The 22,049-nt window shown below is 43.6% G+C and overlaps 1 protein-coding gene across 2 annotated transcripts in view; it reads right to left on the reverse strand.

Annotated features, from left to right (window-relative positions):
- Positions 1-22,049, reverse strand: part of LOC149321694 (PDZ and LIM domain protein 7) — a 60,746-nt gene that overhangs the window by 30,194 nt on the left and 8,503 nt on the right. The gene's annotated exons all lie outside the window — the stretch shown is intronic.

Raw genomic sequence — 22,049 nt, forward strand, 5'->3', positions numbered from 1 at the left:
TCCCCTCCAATATTTTGTGAGTGTGCATACACCTCTCTGTCCTTGGGTATACAGCTAGAATTAAAAGACTGAGTGAATCACTTCTGTCCAGGATCTCAAAATTAAATTATAACAGTAAACAAACTTCTCCAAAGGCATTGAACTATCCAGTTTTAGCCAAAGTTACAAGAATCCCCCCTGGCTGGCCAGTGCAAGCTGTAGACCAAAAAAGTCAAGTTTCCAAGCTCTGATTTTAACCTAATATATTTTTGTTGCTTCTCTCTTAATATACTGCAGAAATGTGGTAGGATTAGCAGCTTCAGAGACCCCCAGAAAGAGGACAAAACAGTGTAGAGACCACTGTAGGACTGGCCAAGGAAATCTCATCTCCTGTACAGACAATGGGCAACAAAACAACAGCAGTTATATAGGCAAAGCTAATTGTTAAATGAGAGCGTCAGTGTGGTGTAGTGGTTTGAGCGTTGGACTACGACTCTGATGACCAGGGTTTGAATCCCAGTTCAGCCATGTAAAACCACTGGGTGACCTTGGGCAAGCCACATTCTCTCAGCCTCAGAGGATGCCAAGAGCAAATCCTTTCTGAGGAAACTTGCCAAGAAAACCCCATGATAGGTTCACCTTAGGGTCTCCATAAATGGGAAACAACTTGAAGACAAAAAGCAATAACAAAATTGTTAAATGAAGGGAGAACCTGGTTTCAAAGCAGATTAATTTCCTATAGGAGAAGGAACGTATTTCTTTCCACAACTACACCCAATATATTCTCAAGGATTATTCAGACAGCAAAAATAATCCTGGTAGAATGTGGGATGAATTTGTGTTTATCACATGAATTTTGAATGCATCCAATTAAGTTGGTGGGAGCTGCCAAAAACCCCACAAAACCCAGGATAATCTTAGGTTTTTCCCCCCTGAGTTTTCCTGAAAATTCACATTGTCAGTTGTGTGAATAACCAATGCAAACAGACCCAGGATAAACCAGGATAAAACTCTGCAGGTCTTGAATGTGTTTCGAATACAACTGCATCATCTACTCCATCTTTATTTGCAGTGCTGACATGTGTGGACACAGAACTCAAGAAACGCACAGATGTGGTTCCAAAAAAAAAATAATAATAATGTGAACAACAAATCAGGAACGTGAGTGAGGTTGTAAGCCGCTTTGATTGTTTTTACAAAAAGCAGAGTAGAAATAAAAGTTTTATTTATTATTTTATTAGGTTATTCACAGTCAAGTTGCAAAACAAAATGTGTGAATAACCCTTCAGTTGAAGCTGAACAAACTGATCTGAGTAGTAATACCACATGACACCAAGTGTTGTGAAAGTGATGACACCAAGTCCTGAAGTACAATTCTGAAAAGTTACTTTTTTGGATCACAATCTCACCAGATCAAACATGGGCACTAGAAAAGTTTTAAAAGATAACTATTCCAAGCTCTCTCCTGAACAATGAGCTTCTGTGTTTTCTTCCATTCTATAATATTCAGACACTTTTGTCATTTTTAAAAAAACACAGCTGCAAGGCCTTCTGAATTTAATTTTATTTGAATTTTATTTGAATGTTGGGCTGCCCTGAGTCTTTTTCTATCCCAACCTTTAAAAAATATTTTCAAGACTAACCCCCCACTGCAATCTCTGCCCTAAGTAGATTTGTTTTATCATGAGTTAGGATCTTCTTAGAAACATTCAGGTCTGAGGACAGCAATAATTTACACAACATCAAAAATATTTGGGAGTATCTCAGAAAAATGAGGCTTTGAAGAGCAATCTTGCTTGCAGCAATGGCAGAAGATCATTAGGCACCCTTGACTGAATAAAGGCCCTCCCTTTCCCTAGGCTTGGAAACTGGAAGTACAACAGAAGGCCTCATGGAAGTACAAGAGAAGGCCTCATTTATTACTTCAGAAACACAGTAACTAACCAGGTTTGTTTCCCCTTCTTCCCTGGCAGGACTTTTGCCATAAACAAGTGGAAATACAGCAGGTAAATCTGACCTCTGAGATAAAGCTTTGCCCATCCACTGAATTTCTGTTTATCATAGGAAAACTACTCAAAAGAAGAGGTTGACAACCCCATGCAAAAGTAAATAGTTACAGTTCCACAGCACCAGAAGGTAACAGATCAAATGAAAGCCTCCTGCTGTATATTCCATGTGCATTGAACAGGTCCACTTGGAAATTGTACATCATCTCCTACCCATTCCAGTTATGAGATCATAAGAAGAGCCCTGCTGGATCAAATTCAAGACCTTCCTAGGTCACCATTCTGTTCCTGCAGTGCCCAACAAGATGCCACTTAGAAGCCCACAAAAGGGACATGAGCATAGTATTGTATCACCACCACCCACTGCACAATACTGAGGGGCATACCACCAGAGATACTGGGTGGTAATAACATAGCCACTATCATGACATGTCTCTACACATAATCTTATATAGCATGTACTTTAGTTAAATCCAATATTATGCAAGCAGACTTCTATGCATATAGCTGAGACAGCAATTGCAGTCCACAAGCTACACTGAGTCCCAATGAGGCCTTTACAACCCTGAGCCACCAGTTACCCACCCCTCACCCCCCAAAAAAGAAAAAAAGAAAAATTGGATGGTCTGACAAGGTCCAACATGGCTGAGAATTGCTGATCAAAAATAAATACTGGGCAAACTAGAAACCAGAGGTTATGTGATATCACTTCTAGTCATATCGGGTGTAGTAGTGTGGCCTGCCAGGGGCAGGCAGACAAAAGATTCCCCCCTTCAGAGTTACCCACCTCTGATGCAGTAGAAAGTTCCCTTCCCCTCTTCCCTTTGACATTCCTGCCCATCCCTGTTAAGTGCTCCAGAGGATTCTCAAACTTCTAGAGAAAACCTGCCCACATGTGTATGTTTGTAGGAAACTCCTTACCCAGTGCCATCATTCAGGTAGAAGAACACCACTGAACATAGTTCCTTTTGAATCCACTGACACTGAAACCATTAACATCTTGTGCCATTATAGACCACAGCTTAATTATGTACTGTGTGAATACATATTCCATTTTTTCTTAATCTCCTACCACTCAGTTTCTAGATAGCTGTAGTTCTAATATTAGGAGATAGGGAGGAGAACAATTCTCTGTCCTCTGCTGGGTGGATAAAGTCTGGCCTGTTGGTTATATGTGGTCCTGAAAATCTTTTTTTCCCCTTCAGACCTCCAAGGGCAGGGGTCGGCAACCTCCGGCCCGCGAGCGCCTTTCCGCCGGCCCCCGGTCCCTCCCACCGCCGAAATCACTGCCGATTTCTGCGGCTTCGGCCTCCATTTTGAAGGACAAAATGGCGGCACCCATTAAGAGGCCCGCTGCTGCCTCCGGAGCCCTGAAACGGGGCTCCAGCAGCCGCAACGGGCCTCTGGGAGGCCCGTTGCCGTCACTGGGGCCCTCCAGGAGGGCTCCGACGGCGGCAGCGGGCCCCTGGGAGGCCAGTTGCCGTCGCTGGGACCCTCCAGGAGGGCTCCTGGGATGGCAGCGGGCCTCCCAGAGGCCCGTTGCCTTCGCTGGGGTCCTCTAGGAGGGCTCTGGCGGCGGCAGCGGGCCTCTGGGAGGCCAACTGCCGTTGCTGGGGCCCTCCAGGAGGGCTCCTGTGATGGCAGCGGGCCTCCCAGAGGCCCGTTGCCTTCGCCGGGGTCTTCCAGGAGGGCTCCGACGGCGGCAGCGGGCCCCTGGGAGTCTCGTTGCCGTCGCTGGGGCCCTCCAGGAGGGCTCCTGCGATGGCAGCGGGCCTCCCAGAGGCCCGTTGCCTTCGCCGGGGTCCTCCAGGAGGGCTCCGACGGCGGCAGCGGGCCCCTAGGAGTCTCGTTGCCGTCACTGGGGTCCTCCATGAGGGCTCCTGCGACGGCAGCGGGCCTCCCAGAGGCCCGTTGCCTTCGCCGGGGTCCTCTAGGAGGGCTCCGGCGGCGGCAGCGGGCCCCTGGCGTCAGGGGCCAGCAAAGACGGGGAGGCCTCCAGCACTGGCGGTCCCCGCCGGTTCTTTCCTGGCCTCTGACAGGGCAGGAGGTGGCCTGGCCCCTGGGGGTGGAAGCTCCCCCCCGGTGGTGGAAGCTCCGCCCCCAGGGGGTGGAAGCTCCACCCCCGGCATGCAGCCCCACCCCCGGAGGGTGGAAGCTCCACCCCCCGGCTTCAGCCCCCCAGTTGTCTGAGGGACACCAACCCGGCCCCTGGCTCAAAAAGGTTGCCTACCCCTGTCCAAGGGCCACCAATGTGGAGGGAGGGATTTTTTTTTAAATACCCACAAATAGCCAATAGGACTCCCAAATATCTGGAGGAACACCATTTTGCCATTCTTCCACACACACACATTTCAAGGTCTCTAAGGGTCCTGCTTCAGCCTTTAGTCAAATCAGGAAGTGATCAGACTTCCTATTCCTGTTGCATCTTGTTTTGAAGGCTTGTAGATTGAGCTCCCTGAACTCAAGGCCTGGGTCCTCTCACATCAAGGGTGAGGAATCTCAGAGTGAGAGCACTTCCTTGGAAAGTGTGTGTGTGTGTGTGTGTAGTATATTTTCCCCATCTGTTACACTTGTTTTGATTTGAGTGTCACGCTCCATGCAGCTGTAGTTCAAGGTACAGTATTATGCTAAATGATCTCAACGGAGGCTGCCACTTGTAACATCTCCATGGCTTGCTCCCCATGACATCATAAGGAATCATCTCCAGGCCTCACACTTTGAGCCTGAAATCTCAGTGCCTGGGATAGCCCTGACCAAGTAATCTTACTTGCATAAGCCTCCCCGCCTCCAAAAAGGCTTTTAAAAAGGAAAAATGGGGGAGGCCAACAGTGTCCCGTTTTAGCATTACTGGCTATTTGGAAGCAAAAATATTTGGCTCTCTATATCTTCCAGGGTCTAGCAGGTGGCCAATGTTGTTTCTACCTTTGGGGGAGCTCATTCCTCATCTACATCATATATAATAATATTCCACACCATACATAATAATATTCCACCTTTTTTTCCTTAACTAAACTACTCAAAACGTAAACTAAAAGTTTGGTCAAGCACCTTGATCATTTGGGTTGTCTTTTCTCACAAAATTACTATCTCATGTGCAAAGCACACCTGGTACATAAACTCAATGAAGACGTAAATGCTACCCATGGGTGGGATTACTGGGTGGGAAGAAGAGCATAGAATCAAATTTAATCAGTTGTGAAAAAGAGATTAGGAGTGACCCTAATTTAGTCTTAAGCAAAGTCTGAAGACATTACTTTTGACCTAAATCTAATAGTGTCCCAGCGTGACTTTGTTTTTGTGGTGGTGGTGTGCCTTTAAGTTATTTCTGACTTATGGTGAACCTACCATGGGGATTTCTTGACCAGTTTCTTCATAAGGGGTTTGCCAATGCCATCCTCTGAGGCTGAGAAAGTGTGACTTGCCTAAGGTTATCCAGTGGGCTTACATGGCTGAGTCAGGATTTGAATCCTGGTTTCCAGAGTCATAGTCGAATGCACAAACCCCTACACCAGGCTCCTCAAAGAATACTCCACAAGAACAGAGGAAGCTAGCTCAGATTTAATCAGGCCACTGCTCCATCCAAGCAGAAGCCAAAAATCTGACTAGAAGTGGTCAGCAGGATTCTGTCCTAGCCTTACTTGTTGGTCTTCCACACTGGAGAAATAAAGCAGTTTGACACCACTTTAATTGTCATGGACCCATTCTGTGAAATCTTGGGATTTGTAGTTTGGTGGTGTATTGAGCCTGTTGTGTCAGAAAGTGCCTCAGCAAACTATCCCATGACTCTATGATGGAGTCATGGCAGATACAGTAGTGTCAAACTGCTTTATTTCTGCAATGTGAATGCACTCTCGGAAATCCCTGGCTGTGTCTAACCAGGGCCAACCATGGAGTTATCAAAATTCAATGAAACTAGTGAGTTCAGGGTGGTGTAGTGCAATTTATCATATACTGTGTTTTAAAGATCCACTTTGAAAACTGGCACCCTGAGGGAACACACAACAGAACATCCAAAGAGAATGAGCAGGGAGGAAGGAATGGCTGAAATGGAAGTGCAAGAGAAAGGAAACATGATCCTGCAACTTGACTTTGATCCCTTATACCTCAGGTATGTGGTCTGCACTGAACCACTGTGGGGCCCTTATGAAGCAACTGCTGTTGCTCTTTGTCAGTATATCAGATGCCACAAGACTGTCTGTATTCTTAACAACAAAACTTGCACAATGTAGAAGAGAAGCTGCAGTGCCTCATTCAGAAAGAAAGGGTGGAAAGAAAGACAAATAGAATTAATGGCCTGTAATGAAGGCAGCTAAACTGAGACAGAGAGTCAACCTTTAGCAAATGTTGTTTGGCTAGCGTGTGAGCAGAAAGACAGGTACATCCTGGAACCTTCAGAAAGGTATCCATCAATGGTCAAATATTTACTGTTTTAAGGACAAAAGCACTTGCAGCTATGAACAAAGACTTTCAGTCTACATACAGCACAGGCAAGAGACTGGTAAGGAAATCTAGTTCCTCCTCAGCTTCTGTGCAGGCTACCATCATCAGAAATATTTATATTAATATTAAAATATTAATAGTAACATATCTCCAAAACCTCAGGAGGAACAAAGATTGAAATTCTATGAACATTTAAGAAAGATTTTCCATTTGAGCATATTCAGGGGTGATATTCATAAGTCTAAAGAATCATGGATTGCACCATCTAGTTTAACTTTAGATCTTCATTTGTGACTTCCAATGTCTTTTTCTGTATCTTCAGAGACTATAGTACTTTTATGTTCCAAGCAATCATGGGACTGTGTCAGCAGCTTGCTTCAGGACCGCAATGTCCATTTGCTGCAGTCGCAGAGCAATCGGGGGCCAGAGCAGCCTCTGGATGCTCCTTCTGCCCCATCTGCTTTGCCCCTATGTTAACTGAAATGTAACTCCCAGAATACCTTATGTTAGCTATGCTGGCTAGGGTTGATGAAACAGGCTGGAATAAAAATGCCTGTAACTCTTTGGAGGGCCACAGTTGCCTACCCTGTAAGACTGGGCCAATCAAGCATGTTTCAGTAATTTGAGGACTAAAATGGGAATCTTATCCCATCTTGTGCTCTCCCAGAAATATTACTTTTTTTAAAAAAAAAGAGCCCCATACTAGTTTCCTCCAGACAGTATCAGCCATGTCCCTACAAATTCAGCATTGCTCTCCCTTGATACTATCTTTGAGGGATGCCAGGCTTCAGTCAGTTCTCAACATGTTGTACTTTGTTCATAAGAAAATGGGCATCTCTCACCACATATAACATCCATTGCTCTTGTAACTGCTGTGTGAAATATGGCAGCACCTGAACATTGCAGCTGAAAAATGGGGGGCAGTACATGTCTTTCTCTACCACGTTGTAAATGCATCCCACAAAAAAATCTATTGCTTTCATTTCATTGTTTATTTGAAGTTGTATACAAACTCTTCTCCATGCTGAAATACATGACTGCTCCTCACACTCATCATTTAAAACAGAGTTAACTTGTGATCCTCTATACATTGCTAGACTGAAATTCCCATCACCCCTACCCAATACTCAATAGCAATGGCAGTCCAACATTTGAAGGGTCAAAATTTCCTCACGCCTGATTTAGAGATAGATGTCTAGTAAGTACAGCTATCTTTCCTTTCCATTCCATTCCGATTGGATAATGTACTGTCACTTTTTAGCGGTTTGTTGGTGGAATAGCACATGCACTCAAGGAGTACCTGGGTAAATTTCAAAGACTACAGGTGGAAACATCTTGTCTTCTGCCACACAAAACCTTGGAATTCCCAGGCTTTTTTTCAACTGAAACCTAAAACTCAGATCAAAGGAAAAATTTCCAGGTTGTACAAACAGTAAGCTATCATCAATTTTTCCATACAGATGGACCACACTAAAGAATCACATTCAAAGCCAGCCTTACCATCAGGCAGAGTAAAGTAGCTAGCTCAGATGTCAAAGCTAGGAGGTGCCCAGAAGGTTTTGTTGTTGTTGTTCACCACTTTCAAGTCGATCCTGATTCATGGCAACCCTGTGGATGAGACCCCTCCATGGCTATGAATTTACAGAATCTAAGCAGAGCAGTGGAGGATAGGGAGTCTTGGAGGGGTCTCATCGACAGGGTTGCCACGAATCAGGATCGACCTCCTTAATACAGTCCAGCCATCTAGTATGTGGTCTTCATCTTCTTCTACATCTTTCCTAGCATTATTGCTAGGAAACCCTCAATCTTTCCTAGCATTATTGTCTTTTCTAAGGAGTCCTGCTTTTCCATGATGTGGCCAAAGTATGACAGCCTTAGTTTAATCATCTTGGCTTCCAGGGAGATTTCAGGCCTGATCTTGAGCACCACATCTCAAAAATGAATTGATTTTCTTCAGATCTGCTTTCTTCACTGTCCAACTCTTGCATCTGTACATGGTAATAGGGAATACAATGGCTTGTACAATTCTAACTTCCATGTTCTGTTTATGTATATCTTTATTCTTTAGGATCTTCTCTAGTTCTTTCATATACACCTTCCCCATTCCCTGTCTTCTTCTGGTTTCCTGACTGCAGTCCCCATTCTGATCTGTTTGATCCAAGATATGAGAACCCTTTCACTATGGTGCTATCAGCTAAGATTCATGAGCTGCGTGCACAGTTTGTCTTGTGCCCCCTACTTTCTGCCTTGAGGTATAGTGGATAATGTTGAAACAAGATTTAATTGTCAATCCTGTAAGCTTCTGTAATAAGTACTGGGAAGTTGGGGCAATATCTTGTCCTTTTTCCTGGGTCAGTCCTGCAAGTATTTATTATTTGATGACCATTTTAGCATGTTTCCTTTACAGCAGCACTATTTAAAGTGGAAATCAATAGAGAGGGCCAGCTCACAAGGCACTGGTCTAGTCCACCAAACCTTTCCAGGAAAAAAAGAGAATGTAACAATGTTGCACAAATATGGTACTGATCCCTGGTACATTGGGGGAAAATGCTGCTCATCCACATTAAATAGTTTGAGAAGCAAGGATCTAGCACTCTGCAGAAGAATAACTGTAGATATGTAACAATTTCCCAGCCAGCTTGTTATATCTTTGCAGAAACTATGTGGCACGACATTGGTAGGGGAACAACGTAACTTCCACTTACACAAAATTGCTTCTTAGCCTCCCACTCAGATACACAACCAAAAAATGAAGAGCTATGTTTTTCACCATCTCCCGCTCCCACTTTATTTGGCATCAGCATCATGCAGTGTCCTGAAAGACAATAGGCATTTCTCATGGTTCCAGTGGAAGAACCATGCATATAACTTTGGAGAAGAGAATGGAGCAATTCTGATGAAGTCAGTGAGGCAATGTCTTTTCTGCCTCATTCTTCCTGAGGCCCACTCTAGGAGAGGTGGACAAGGGAGAGCTTGGGAAAGTTACTTTAAAAAAAAAACACCCTCTAACTCTTCTAACCAGCTATGCTGGCTGAGGGATGATGGGAGATGTAGTACAATATAGTAACCAGTCCAAACTTTGGGGATGGGGGGGGAGTGATTCTAGCAATCTCCAAAGTTTTAAGACAAACTTTACTAGAGGACGGGGCTCTGAGGCAAAAAGCCTGGAGTGAATCAATGTTTTTCTCATAACCTAATCCATGTGTCACCCTCATGCCTCTCACGCTACAAAGCCACAGGAATTTCTCCAGGCCTTATGTCTGTGTGGAGAGGGGATGGGAGCAGCAGCTGGCCCACCTCTCTGCAGGCTCACCTCTTCCGCTATCTCATTCGTCTCTTTCTGTCAGTAGACAGAGACATTAGCTCACCAGCAGCAATGCAATACCCACACTGGGGGGAAGTGAGGCATTAACCCAGAGAGCCTTCCTGCTCCACTGGCCTCCATCAGCAACAAAGTGAGAGGAAAATAGGCGCATGGTCTCACAGAACCCAGCTGCGTTCTGAAAACTTAAACTCCAGGCACAAAGTTAGTAAATGGAGACTCAGCAGGAAGCTAAATTAGAGATTTTGGGTACAGCAACCCACAATCTCAAGCCAAACGTTAAACAAGTGGTTTCTTTAAGGCATTTTAGACAATACATACACACATCAACAGAAAGAGAATTACAAAGGTCATGGATTGCAGCGGTCTGCACAGCCCCTATGTTTCAGAGGAATGAACTAGTAAAACAACCTCTGAGTATTCCTGGCCTAAGAAAAATCTATGAAATTCAAAAGATCATCATAAGCCAACAGGTAAATTGAAGGCACACACCCACACAAATCAACTTCAGTCTTCTGAGGGTACTAAATTTCTTTGTTGTTCTTATTAACTGTCATCAAGTCAACTTCAACTCATGGCAATCCTTTGAATGAGACTTCCAAGTCATCCTACTATCAACCATGCTGCAGTTCTTCCAGACTCATGGCCATAGCTTCCTTGATTGGGTCTATCTCTCTGTAATGGGGTCTTCCTCTTTTCCTTCAGCATTGTTGTCTTTTCTAGTGAGTCATGCCTTCTCATCATGTGTCCAAAGTACAACAGTTTGTTTAGTCATCTTGGCTTTTAGGGAAAGCTCAAGCTTAATTTGCTCTAGGATCCATTTATTGGTCTTTTAAAAATATTCTGTGGTATCCATAGAACTGTTCTCCAGCACATTTCAAATGAGTTAATTTTCTTCCTATCAGCTTTCTTCACTATCCAGCTTTTACAACCATACATAGAAATGGGAAACACAATGACTTGTACTAAATTGCTGTTGGTGGTAGTGGTGTGCCTTCAAGTTGTTTTCGACTCATGGAGACCCTAAAGTTTTCTTGACAAGATCTGTTCAGAGGAGGTTTGCTATTGCCTTCCCCTGAGGGTGAGAGTGTGTGCCCAAGGTCACCCAGTTGGCTTCCATGACTGAGCTGGGAATCGTACTCTGGTCTTCAGAGTTGTAGTCCAGCATTCAAAGCACTATACCACATTGGCTCATTGCTAGACTGATAGGGGTACTAAAATGAAGACAAGATAATCATATTCTGAACTCATCCCTGCCTGCTACCATCACTTCTGTCTCTTCAGCTTCAGCCCAGTAGCAAGAACAACAGTTTCTCAGCATGCTGGTCTGATGAGGGGAGTTATAATCCAAATGCATCTTTAGGGCAGCAAGTTGGAAGATGTTTTCCTACAGCAGCCAAGAGGTTTTGCGCTCATCTTTGTTAAAACTAGTTTGTGCCCGAGTGACTACCAAGTTCCCAAAGTGTTCTCAAAAATTTCCAGGACTCGATAATCCTGACACAGCAGGGCTACCAGGACTACTGGAAACTACTTTGTATATTCTCCCGAAGGCCTTCTTTATCCCAATGCTGGAATACAAAGGCAAACAGGCAATCCCATCTTTGAGAAGAGACACACAAGGACCAGGTGTTTTCTCCATACCACTGTGTCTCTGGAACCACTAGTCCAGGCATCCACTTTTCTCTTTTCCTTGGCTGACACGTCCTGCTAGATGGCTGGGAGGCCAAGGGGAGAAATACTGCATTTGAGGTGATAGCATAGATGTGATTAAACATCATAGAGCTATTCCTGGCTCTTTGGGAATGTAGGTTCTCTTGGTCCTTTGCAGTCCTCTTGCAAGTCTAGGTCAACATGAACATAATACTCCAGAGGACAGGATCAAGATTCAAAATAACCTGAACAGACTAGAAAACTGGGCCAAAGCTAACAAAATGAAATTCAACACAGAGAAACGTAAGGTACTGCACTTAGGGTGGAAAAATGAAAAGCACAGATATAGGATGGGGGACACCTGGCTGAATGAAACGACGTGTGAAAGGGATCTAGGAGTCCAAGTAGACCACAAGTTGAACATGAGTCAACAGTGTGATGTGGCAACTAACAAGGCCAATGCGATTTTAGGCTACATCAATAGAAGTATAGTGTCTAGATCCAGGGAAGTAATAGTGCCACTCTATTCTGCTTTGGTCAGGCCCCACCTGGAATACTGTGTCCAGTTCTGGGCACCACAATTAAAAAAGGACATTGACAAACTGGAGCATGTCCAAAGGAGAGCGACTAAAATGGTGAAAGGTCTGGAAACCATGCCCTATGAGGAACGACTTAGGGAGCTGGGGATGTTTAGCCTGGAGAAGAGAAGGTTAAGAGGTGATATGATTGCCCTGTTTAAATATTTGAAGGGATGTCATATTGAGGAGGGAGCAAGCTTGTTTTCTGCTGCTCCAGAGACTAGGACCCGGAGCAATGGATGCAAGCTGCAGGAAAAGAGATTCCACCTCAACATTAGGAGGAACTTCCTGACAGTAAGGGCTGTTCGACAGTGGAACAAACTCCCTCGAAGTGTAGTGGAGTCTCCTTCCTTAGAGGTCTTCAAACAGAGGCTGGATGGCCATCTGTCGGGGATGCTTTGATCTGGATTTCCTGCATGGCAGGGGGTTGGACTGGATGGCCCCTGTGGTCTCTTCCAACTCTATGTTTCTATGATTCTATGAAGTTTCTGCTGTCAAACTCCTGAGGGCTGGCAAAGACCATTGGGAGTGTCCAGCAGCAAACTCTTACTTTCTAACCCAGGATGGAAAATCCAGGCTTTGATTGTACCACATTAAACAACATGACAACACACATCACAAGAGACCTGTGTGAAAGACTGCTCTAGCCGGGCTGGAAAAATCAGAACAACAATCTTCCCAGGGTGAAACTACAAAAAAGCAGTAATAACAAGACAGTCTCTCTTCCTACTGCAGTAAGAGCAAATGGATGTGAGTGAGTCTTGGAGGCGAGCGGCTGAGTATAGAAGGTGACAAGGTGTCTTTAGATACCCAAACAATTATTGCAATGTTCAAGAAGAAGATATGTAGAAGTCAGATTCAGCATGTGCATGACTCTCCAAGGAAAAAGAGCAGCCAGTTATTATGCCTGCAATTGTAAATGGAGTCAGGCAATTTAGACATGTGCATCATCCTTGCTGCAAGTGGCACAAAAATAGGGGGTTTTTTAACACTAGAGGGTGCTGTACTTTACTGGTGTTTTTTTATAATTGCTTTTAATTCAATTATGCTTTAAACATTATTTAACTACACATTAGTATTATTACTTGTAATGTGCTTGATCTGTAGTTAATCTTGTTGTGAGCTACACTGATACCCAACTTTGGGAGAAAGGTCAAATACTAAACAAACTGTGCCCTCTAGAAATGTTCATTAAAAAACAGAATCCATTAGGCTGGGAAGCAAAGCTAATGGAGGACTGCCCCAGATATCCATTTTCTGGGCCACTAAAATGCTCTCCCTCCCCATTTCCTTCCTTGTACACAATGAGCTAATCTAAAAACTACCATCTCCTTTGGACTGCACATTTAACCAGACTGCCTGGGCAGGAAACTCAGAGCCTGAGGACAGTCAGTCTGTCCCCAGCAATGCAACTCTGCTCATGCCCAAGTATCCACCACAAAAACGCAGGAAGGTCAGTGTTTCTGGAAAAAAACACTTACTGCCTGTGGTGGAGTTTCAATCCTAGAGCCAACCAACATCATCAAACATGGTCTGGCTTTCTGCAAGGGAGGAAGCAGCTTCCTTCCTTTACTCTCCACCCCTCTGGCCTTTTCCTTCATAATCCTTTTGCATTTCATCTTATTCCTTCCCTGACTTTCCTAAACACTGATGATCTTCACACTGGGGAGTCCCCACACCTGCTTACTGCAGCTTATGGGACAGTAACCTGAGACAACTTTACACACTTATGTACATGCACACAGACCTCTTGCTTGGACGAGTCAAAGAGGCACAGTGTTATTAACTCCCAAGCAGAGAAGGAAAATCCCCCCCTCCAGACTTTTTTTAAAAATTCAGCCCAGCTGTTCTCACAAAGTGTTTGTTCAGAGGAGTTGTTGTGTTTCACTCTGACTTATGGATATCTTTTCCTATGCTTTTCTTGGCAACATTTATTTCAAGGAGGTTTTGCCACTGCCTTCTTCTGAGGATGAGAGAATATGACTTGCTCAAGGTTACCCAGCAGGTTTCAATAGCTGAGCAGGAATCTGAACCCTAGTCTCAAGAGTCATAGTCAAATATTCACACCCACTCCCATTATTCAAAGTGTTTTTCATTTCTTGTCAGGTGCCTTTATATGCTAATTTTCCTCCAATGAAATAAAGGGGGCAAACACCATCCTCGTCCTACACTATACACTCCCAACAACCCTGTGAAGTAGGACATGCTGAAACACTATGACAGGCCCAACATTACTCAGTGGGTTTCATGGCTGAGTGAGGGGCTAGAATCTGGATCTCCAGAGTCCTAGTAATGTATTTTCCTGACTCCCAGTGCAGCTGTCAAACCTCTGGTTCATACTTGGGTTCTGCAGTCATACCATAAAAACACAGAAATTGTTATTTAGTACATATAGAATTCAGCAGCCATTGCAATAACGTCAGTGTTCACTCACTCTTTCACTCCTTCTGTGCACACAGGGTATGTCTCATCCAGTTTCCCCTCAAGTTGATGCCCCACCCCTACCCACCCTTCTCCCAAGACTGGGACTCAGGGTGACTGACAACATTAAAAAACAATACAATTAAAAACATACAAAAATAGTACATTAATAGTATAGTATTATTATTATGGCTAGAGATGATAGCAGCTACAATCCAAAACATCTATAGACAACCAACATTGGGAAAGGCTGGTCTAGATCTTACAGCTGTGAAGCACAGTTTGAAGGAAAGCAGCTGACTTCCCAAAAAACCTTCAAAGCCAAAGAGTGCTAAACTTGTTTCCAATGGTGGGAAAGGACTTTAATTCTTTGCTTTTCATTATGGCCTTTAAAATGGCAAAATTACACAGTTCTACACGACTTTTCTGACTCAAGATATAGCATTTAACTTAGCACTTCTTAGTAAAGATTTCTCATGTGTTTGATGGATCTGCAGAATACATGTAATGCTGCTTTACAGCTATCTTGGTGGTAGCCTGTGCAAGTACACCCAACAGTTATGTTTGAAAATAACACTAAACCGGAGAGAGTTAGGGATTCGTTTTTGAAAAAATAAGACCTTCAAGATATTGTTACAAATGTCAAATCCAATGAATGGCAGCTCCACATGCAGTCTCTAGGCTACCAGGCATTTAGCACAATGTCTCCAAATGGGGAAGGAGAGATAGAGATACACCTCTCTGACCCAGCCAATGGGCTTCCTTGGACAATACCCACCTTGCTCCATCCCTGTTTGAACAGCAAGAGGTATATTTTTATCCTGTTCTCCTTCTGACCTCAGCAGTTCTCCTTCGTTTTCAAAACTCAACCCTGAGACAGCTGAGCAAGCCAGGTATAAATTACCCCCCACCTGCTCTTTTCCATCACCTACCATGGCCTCATCCTTCTGCAACCACAGGCACCCAACATCTGTGACCCATGTTTGATCCTCTTCCAGAGCCTTTTTATAGGTGGCTCTTATCTTTAGCAGTATATTCTGTTTATAAGAACACAGATTCTGGATTCAAAAGGAAGCAGACCAACCGGCTGTGACAGGAAGAACCATGAATCAGAGCAAGGAAATTGATCCCCTCTCCTACTCTAACTCTGCTAGTTTGTCCATCTTAGTTATGTGGGACCAACTAATTAAAATAAAAACAAAGCAAACCCCAGGTTTCTCCATCTATATGTGAGTTGCAGGACAACTCTGACCCATCAGTTTCCTCATGGTGTCACCACTGCACACATTTCACCTACTTGCCAGAGTGTGACTCACACAGCATCCTTCTTATAGGCATGAGCTATGCAGAAGTCACTAGTTCAACAATGAGCTAAAGGAAGCCGAGAAGCACAGGAGAGTCACATGCCTTGTGAACCGTTAATTTGAAGGCACTGAGTTAATGAGCCAGTGGTTTCTTCTGTACTACAGCTAGTCAACATTTATTTCGTACCCACCTTGCAGGGCTGAGTTCAGACAAGTGTTAAGCTCTCTATTCCTGTGTCACAGCTTATCCCATCAGTGCAAGAAGATGCTCCAGATCAACTGCCAATGGGATTGTGGACATTGTAGTCCAACAGACCTTGGGGTTTCCTAGCTGCGGAAATCAAGTTTGGAGCATCCCACATACAAAATATGTTCATCTCCTAAATATATGAGCAATCAACTGTCTAGTACAAGAGGGCTTTTCCAAGTGCTCCTGCTGAGAACACAGCACAGTAAGTAGTTTAGCTACAAGGCTTCTTTAAGAAATCAGTTAGCCAAAGTTCCAACCCAATTCCGATAACACAGGACATGTTGCTTTCCATAGGTTGTTGGGTTACAATTCACATTAGACTGAGCTAGCAAAGTCAATATTGAGGAATGATAGGAATCGAAATCCAATTTCTGGAAAACCACAGATTCACCATCCCTGCTCTAGAGAGAGGGGTGGACCAATGCCATCAGGCCTCCCCAAAGGAACTAAGCCCTTCTCAGAAGGCATCTGGCTCCATCCTCCACTCCCTTCCCCTTTTGTGTCATGTCTTCTTAGCTTGTAAGCCTGAAGGAAGGGAACCGTCTAATTAAAAGATTGTATGTACAGTGCTGTGTAAATTTACAGCACTATATAAATAAAGCTTAATAATAATAATAATAATAATAATAATAATAATAATAATAGAGTGACTCACTGACAAATTCTTCTGCTGCAGCTACGGCTCCAATTCCAATTCCTTTCTTTGGTGATTATCACACACCACTGTATCCCATCTTTCTCCTGACAGGATGTATGCACGTTTAAGTGTCAAAGACGGGTCTTATCACATTCACCCATGACCATCCATCTGCAGCCTGTAGAAACCTAGGCTTTTCCAATCGATTTTTAAAGATGGGGAAATCCCATCTTTGAAAATCCGCTGGAAAAGCCCAGGTTGCAGACGAGCTGCAGATGGGGAGCCACAGGTGATCGTGGTAAGACCCGTCTTTAACACTTAAACACGCATGTGCAGTATCTGGTTGGGAGAAAGACGGGATACACAGTGTGCGATAATCTCCTTTGTTTCTGGGCTTGTAACAAAAACAAACACATTTGGACCAGAAACCATTAGTTGCTAACCCCTTTCACAGAGTCCAAGCAAGCCTTAGACAACTGAGAAATCATAATTGGCTTCTGCGTCTTTTCATATTATTTGGTCTCCAGAAATTCAGATTTTAACAAGACAGGGTGTAAGGGAATTATACACTCACATAAACGTAAAAATTCTTTTAACAAGCCCAAAAGCCAATCTTGAGTGGAGAAAAAAAAACCTCCATGGGGTCTACCATACCAAAAGATGAAACAAATCAACTCTATACCCAATGGGTTCTCCCTAACCTAGCAGACAAGGTGTCATGCTCAGGAAAAACCAGGCTTTTCCTGCAATTAGTCCCAAATGAATATTAGCTCTATATTAATCTACTGTAAAGTTTTGACAGCACAACTACTTTAGTAAGCTCTAGTCCCTGAGCAAACTACAGAACCAAAGACACCACAATATGTTGCCATGGCAGTTAAAGTGGAAGCATAGTGCTTTAATAATACAGTGCTCCTGAAGAGTAAACAGTGTTCCCTTCTACCATAGACTACAACTAATACTGAAACATGCAAATTAAACAAACTGGTCCATCCTTGAGAGTGGTGGCAAAAAGTACACAACTTTGAGTAGCCCCTTTCTAGAGCAGAATTTAGCCTGTATTGTTTTGCATGGAAGCTCCAGTTCTGATGAGGATATACAGCCTGTACTGGGGGTGAAGGTTCAGAGAATATTGACAAAAGAACCAGGAATGACCAGGAATACTCTACAGCAGGGATTCCCAATTGCGGGTGCAAAATGTAATTTCAGGGGGTGGTTTGTGTCGTTGAGATTAGTCATCTATCAGCTAGCTCCTTGAGTGCCTTTAGAACTGGTAGTAGGTGGGTGTGTTGCACAGATAATAGTTCCATTGTTTATTTTTAATTAAAAGAGAATTTTACAATTTACAGTAGTTTTTTCTGAATTAGAATCTCGTTGCTCATCTTAGAATGGCAGTTTATGCACTGAATTAAAAGCCTTTTTGTAAGTTCAATTTATTCACTTACTGTATTGTATGTTATTCAATTTGTGGTTTAAAAATTAAAAATTAGACTTCTTCATCTTCAAATGTGATATTAGTTTTGTAGGAGATGCTAACATTAACCAAACCTTTCCAAGGGGTCTGGGGCATAGAAAAGATTGGAAATCACTGCTCTGCAGTGATGTTCTACAAGGATGTTTGGGGCCTGCTTGGAGAGTGGTTCATGTTCTTTCAACATCTTCACTGTTTCCTGATATGTTGTGGGCTCCACTCTCATAATAATTGATATAATTGGCTTGCAGTGAGAGATGGTAAGGATGGCTGGAGATATTGGATCAGGTATTTTTTTATACCTGATGATGGATAGCTATTCTGTCTCTCAGTTTGGTAAGTTTTCAGTAAAGAAAGAAACAGCTGTAGCCAATGGTCGCAATTATGGTGCCAGTCCCTGACACACTAGGGTAAGGAAACCTGTGCATCTTCTACATCAGACTGCTTTAAAAGCACTGCTCTAGAAGAACAACCTTCCAGAAACAGAGAAAACTGGGTTCTGTTGAAGAACAAATTAGCCATCCTAGGCCAAGAAATCCTGAAAAAAATTATAAATGTTGAGATTGCCACTTCCAGTGGTGAAAAGGCTTGTGGGAACTTTGAAAGAAAACTTAGTTCAGCTTTATTCATATCCAACTGGTCAACCACATAGTTATTTGTCATTAGTAAAATGTGTCTCCCCTGTATCAGTGGGGTAACATTGCATTGTTCTTCCTTCTAATCTCAAAGGGACATCCATCCTTAAGGTTGAAAAGGGCACAAAAGATCAAACAAGCAGCCATTTAGCACAGGTTCGCTTAACCCATTTCACTCCCAGTATAAAAGCCACAAAGCCAACAGTTTATAACTCTTTTTAGCAACCATTTAGTCCCAGAGTAAAGCAAAATGCAAGATCAAAGAAGTTTAACAGTCCTGCAACAATGAAGCAATAAACTGAGTGGACAAAAACTGGGCAGTGCAGTAAGCTTGGCTCACAACTAGAAACAGCATACCAACCATCTTTGGTTTCTAAGGTATTTACCAGCTGCTTCCCACATATTTTCAGGGATTTTCCAGCAACCATTTAACGGGCGTGGGGGGTGGAGGGGAGTCAACAAAAACAATTATTCTCTGGACTGTGTAAAAGTTTCAAATGTCCTTATTTAGATCAAGATTGGGGAATTTTCAGGCTCCTAGAAACTGCTGGACTCCAAATCCCATTAGTCCCATCCACCATGAGTGAGACTGTGGAATTCTGGGAGTTATCAAAGATATTGAAAAGTGCACATGTTATGCATCCCTTACTTATACACGACTGAAAACCAACCCTGCTAGTAATGGCAGTGAGGACACATGAGCCAGTGTGGTGTAGTGTTAGAGCACTGGACTATGACTCTTGAGATCAGGGTTCAAACATCTGCTTGGCCATGGAAACCCACTGGGTAACCTTGGGCAAGTCACACTCTCTCAGGCTTCAAAGGGATCCTCTGAACAAATGTTGTCAAGAAACCCTGTGCACCTCAGGGCTGCCCTAAGTTGGAAACAACTCGAAGCCACAAAACACAAACTAAGGCTGTGTTAGGTTTTTGCACAGTCTGTTAGTAATATTTGCATGGGAGTACAGTATTCATTAAACACAGGATCGACCTGTACTCTACTTCCTTTTTATTTTCCATACATGACTTTTCGTGAAAGGAATGACAGAAGCTTTTGAATAGGATGGCTGGACTGAAGATTTGCATAGTCCTCCTTACTTATTTTTCTACCTATTTATCACTGGAACCCTTTTGCCAGCTTTTGTCCTCCTTGCTCTGGATCTTAATTAAGGGATAGTTTTTTCAGGAAAAGGGAGTGTAAGATCTTTTATTTAAGTACAATAAAAATCTTTATAGTTTATTCTTCTAGTTACTTCACAGTCCTGAGCACCTTCTGCATACCTGTCACCCCTCCTCTAGCATACTACATACATTTTCCAGAATTTATCAATGTAAAAGCTAAATCCTGTGGCTATTATCTAGAAAGTTAAAGTGTGTTTGTGTGGTAAAATGCTCAAAGCTTCACTTGAGACAGTGAGGACTAAATAAGAATGATGTGTAATGTGACAGTGGCAGATATGCCCTAATCGATTATCCAGGTTCCCATAACTTTAACAGTACCATCACACAAACCTCCCTGAAGCTGTTACAGACACCAATGGACTTGCCAAGGAGGACAGAGCGAAACTGCAGGAGTGCAGGCTGGATTTGGCCACCAGCAGCTGCCTGAGAAGCACTGTGTCAGCTGAAGCAACCAGCATGGGCCATTCTCAGCAGCCATGTTGCCTGTTGGCAAATCAACATGCCATCTACCCAAATAGCACAGGAAGGAAAACTTTCTCAAGGCCCAGCCACAAAACAGGCTCTCATACAGCTTGCAAGAGGGATGGGCCAAGGCATGCTAGCGCAAGGGGAAAGGGACTGCTTATTCTAGTCTGGTATGTTTGCAGGAGGCACAAGCTGGGGTCTTTCCACAGAGAGGCTCTCCCCTGTCTAGGCAGGGGCTTTGTTAAGGATTGGCCAAGGGCCAAGAGAAACTTTAAAAAAAACCCAGAGGGTGGGAGAACAAAAACAGAAGAGGCTGCCTCAGCACAAAGTGCTCCAAGCAGGAAAGCAAAACTACATCCCCAGAGAGTGGCTGGAAGAACAGCAGAAAGCACAAACAGAACCTCCATCATAGCAACACACATTTGATAGATGGAAAAGAAGTCAGGCCTGGAATAGTTATTGTTTGGACTACAATCCTCAGAATTCCTTAGCCAGCAAAGTCACTAGCCATGCTAACTGGGGGTTCTAGGAGTATTAGTGCAAAAAAAGTAACTTTCCCAAGTTCTGGAAGTAAAAGCATACTGAAACCTCACTAGTGGCACAAAACCCCAGGAAATTTCAGAAGAGTTTTTTTGCATGGGAAGGAGAAGTCTGGATCTGGAACATGGGGGACTTTCTGGTGCCTGTCTCCAGCCCTCAGGGCTTCTCGTTTATAAAGAAACAGTCTGCTTTGCCAAGCAGCCGCAAGCGTCAGCAGTGGCTGCGTTCAGCATTCCAAGGCTTATAAGGCAATTCCAAGCAGAGGAGGAGTTGTCTGCAAGCCATCCTCTGACAGCTTTCACCAGCACCCACACCAACCCAGAGGGGCACTTTCAGGTCAGGAATGAGTCCTGAGGAGAGGCAGCCTAGGATGATAAGGTAGCTCCTCCAGGCCTTGGAGGAATGCTCAGGGGACATCGGTAAAGAATAATGGGAAGCGTCAAAAACATTGTTATTAAATGTGGAAGAGAAGCTATAGAGTTTTTAAACAATAAAGGAAACACTTATGTATTTATGGGGTGCTTTTCTTAAGTGTTGAAAGGATTTCACATATACCCTCAGTATCATCTTGTGAGATGGACCCTAAATTCCAGATGGAAAACACTGGCCCTCTTATGCAACAGACAACCTTAAAACTGCCCTGGAAGTTTATAGCTAAATTGGGATTTTAATCATGGACCTCAAAATGGCTTCTGGTGACCTTAAGTCTCATTTGCAGCATGGGAAAATCAGCTTCTACATCAGGGATGGGAATGTGTGGTCCTTCAAATGTCAGAGAGACTCCAACCTTCCCATCCCCCAGTCAACATGGCCAGTGATGGATGATGGAAGTGCTACAGTCCAGCAACATCTGAAGTTGTACATCCCTTCTCTAAATCTTCCCTTTACTACAAGGGTGGATACCTATTGGTCCTCCACATGTTGTCAGAATGCAAATCCCAGTAACCTAGCCACCAGGCAAGATTAAGGTGAATCAACTCTAACAACAGCTGGAAGACCACAGTTTGCCCACCCCTCCTCTTCTTGTCAATATTCTATCCTCTAAACTTCAGAACAAGCTAACAGCTCTTGGCTTTCTGGTGGAAAGCCATCAAGAAGATGAATAAGAAAAGTGTTTGCAGTGGCAAGTGACTGGATTTAGGGGTGGGGTTATCTGGATTTCCTTCCTG

Source organism: Sceloporus occidentalis, unplaced genomic scaffold (assembly GCF_023333645.1).
Source record: "Sceloporus occidentalis isolate IW3139 unplaced genomic scaffold, rSceOcc1.0.p SCAF_1, whole genome shotgun sequence".
NCBI classification, from domain to species: domain Eukaryota; kingdom Metazoa; phylum Chordata; class Lepidosauria; order Squamata; family Phrynosomatidae; genus Sceloporus; species Sceloporus occidentalis.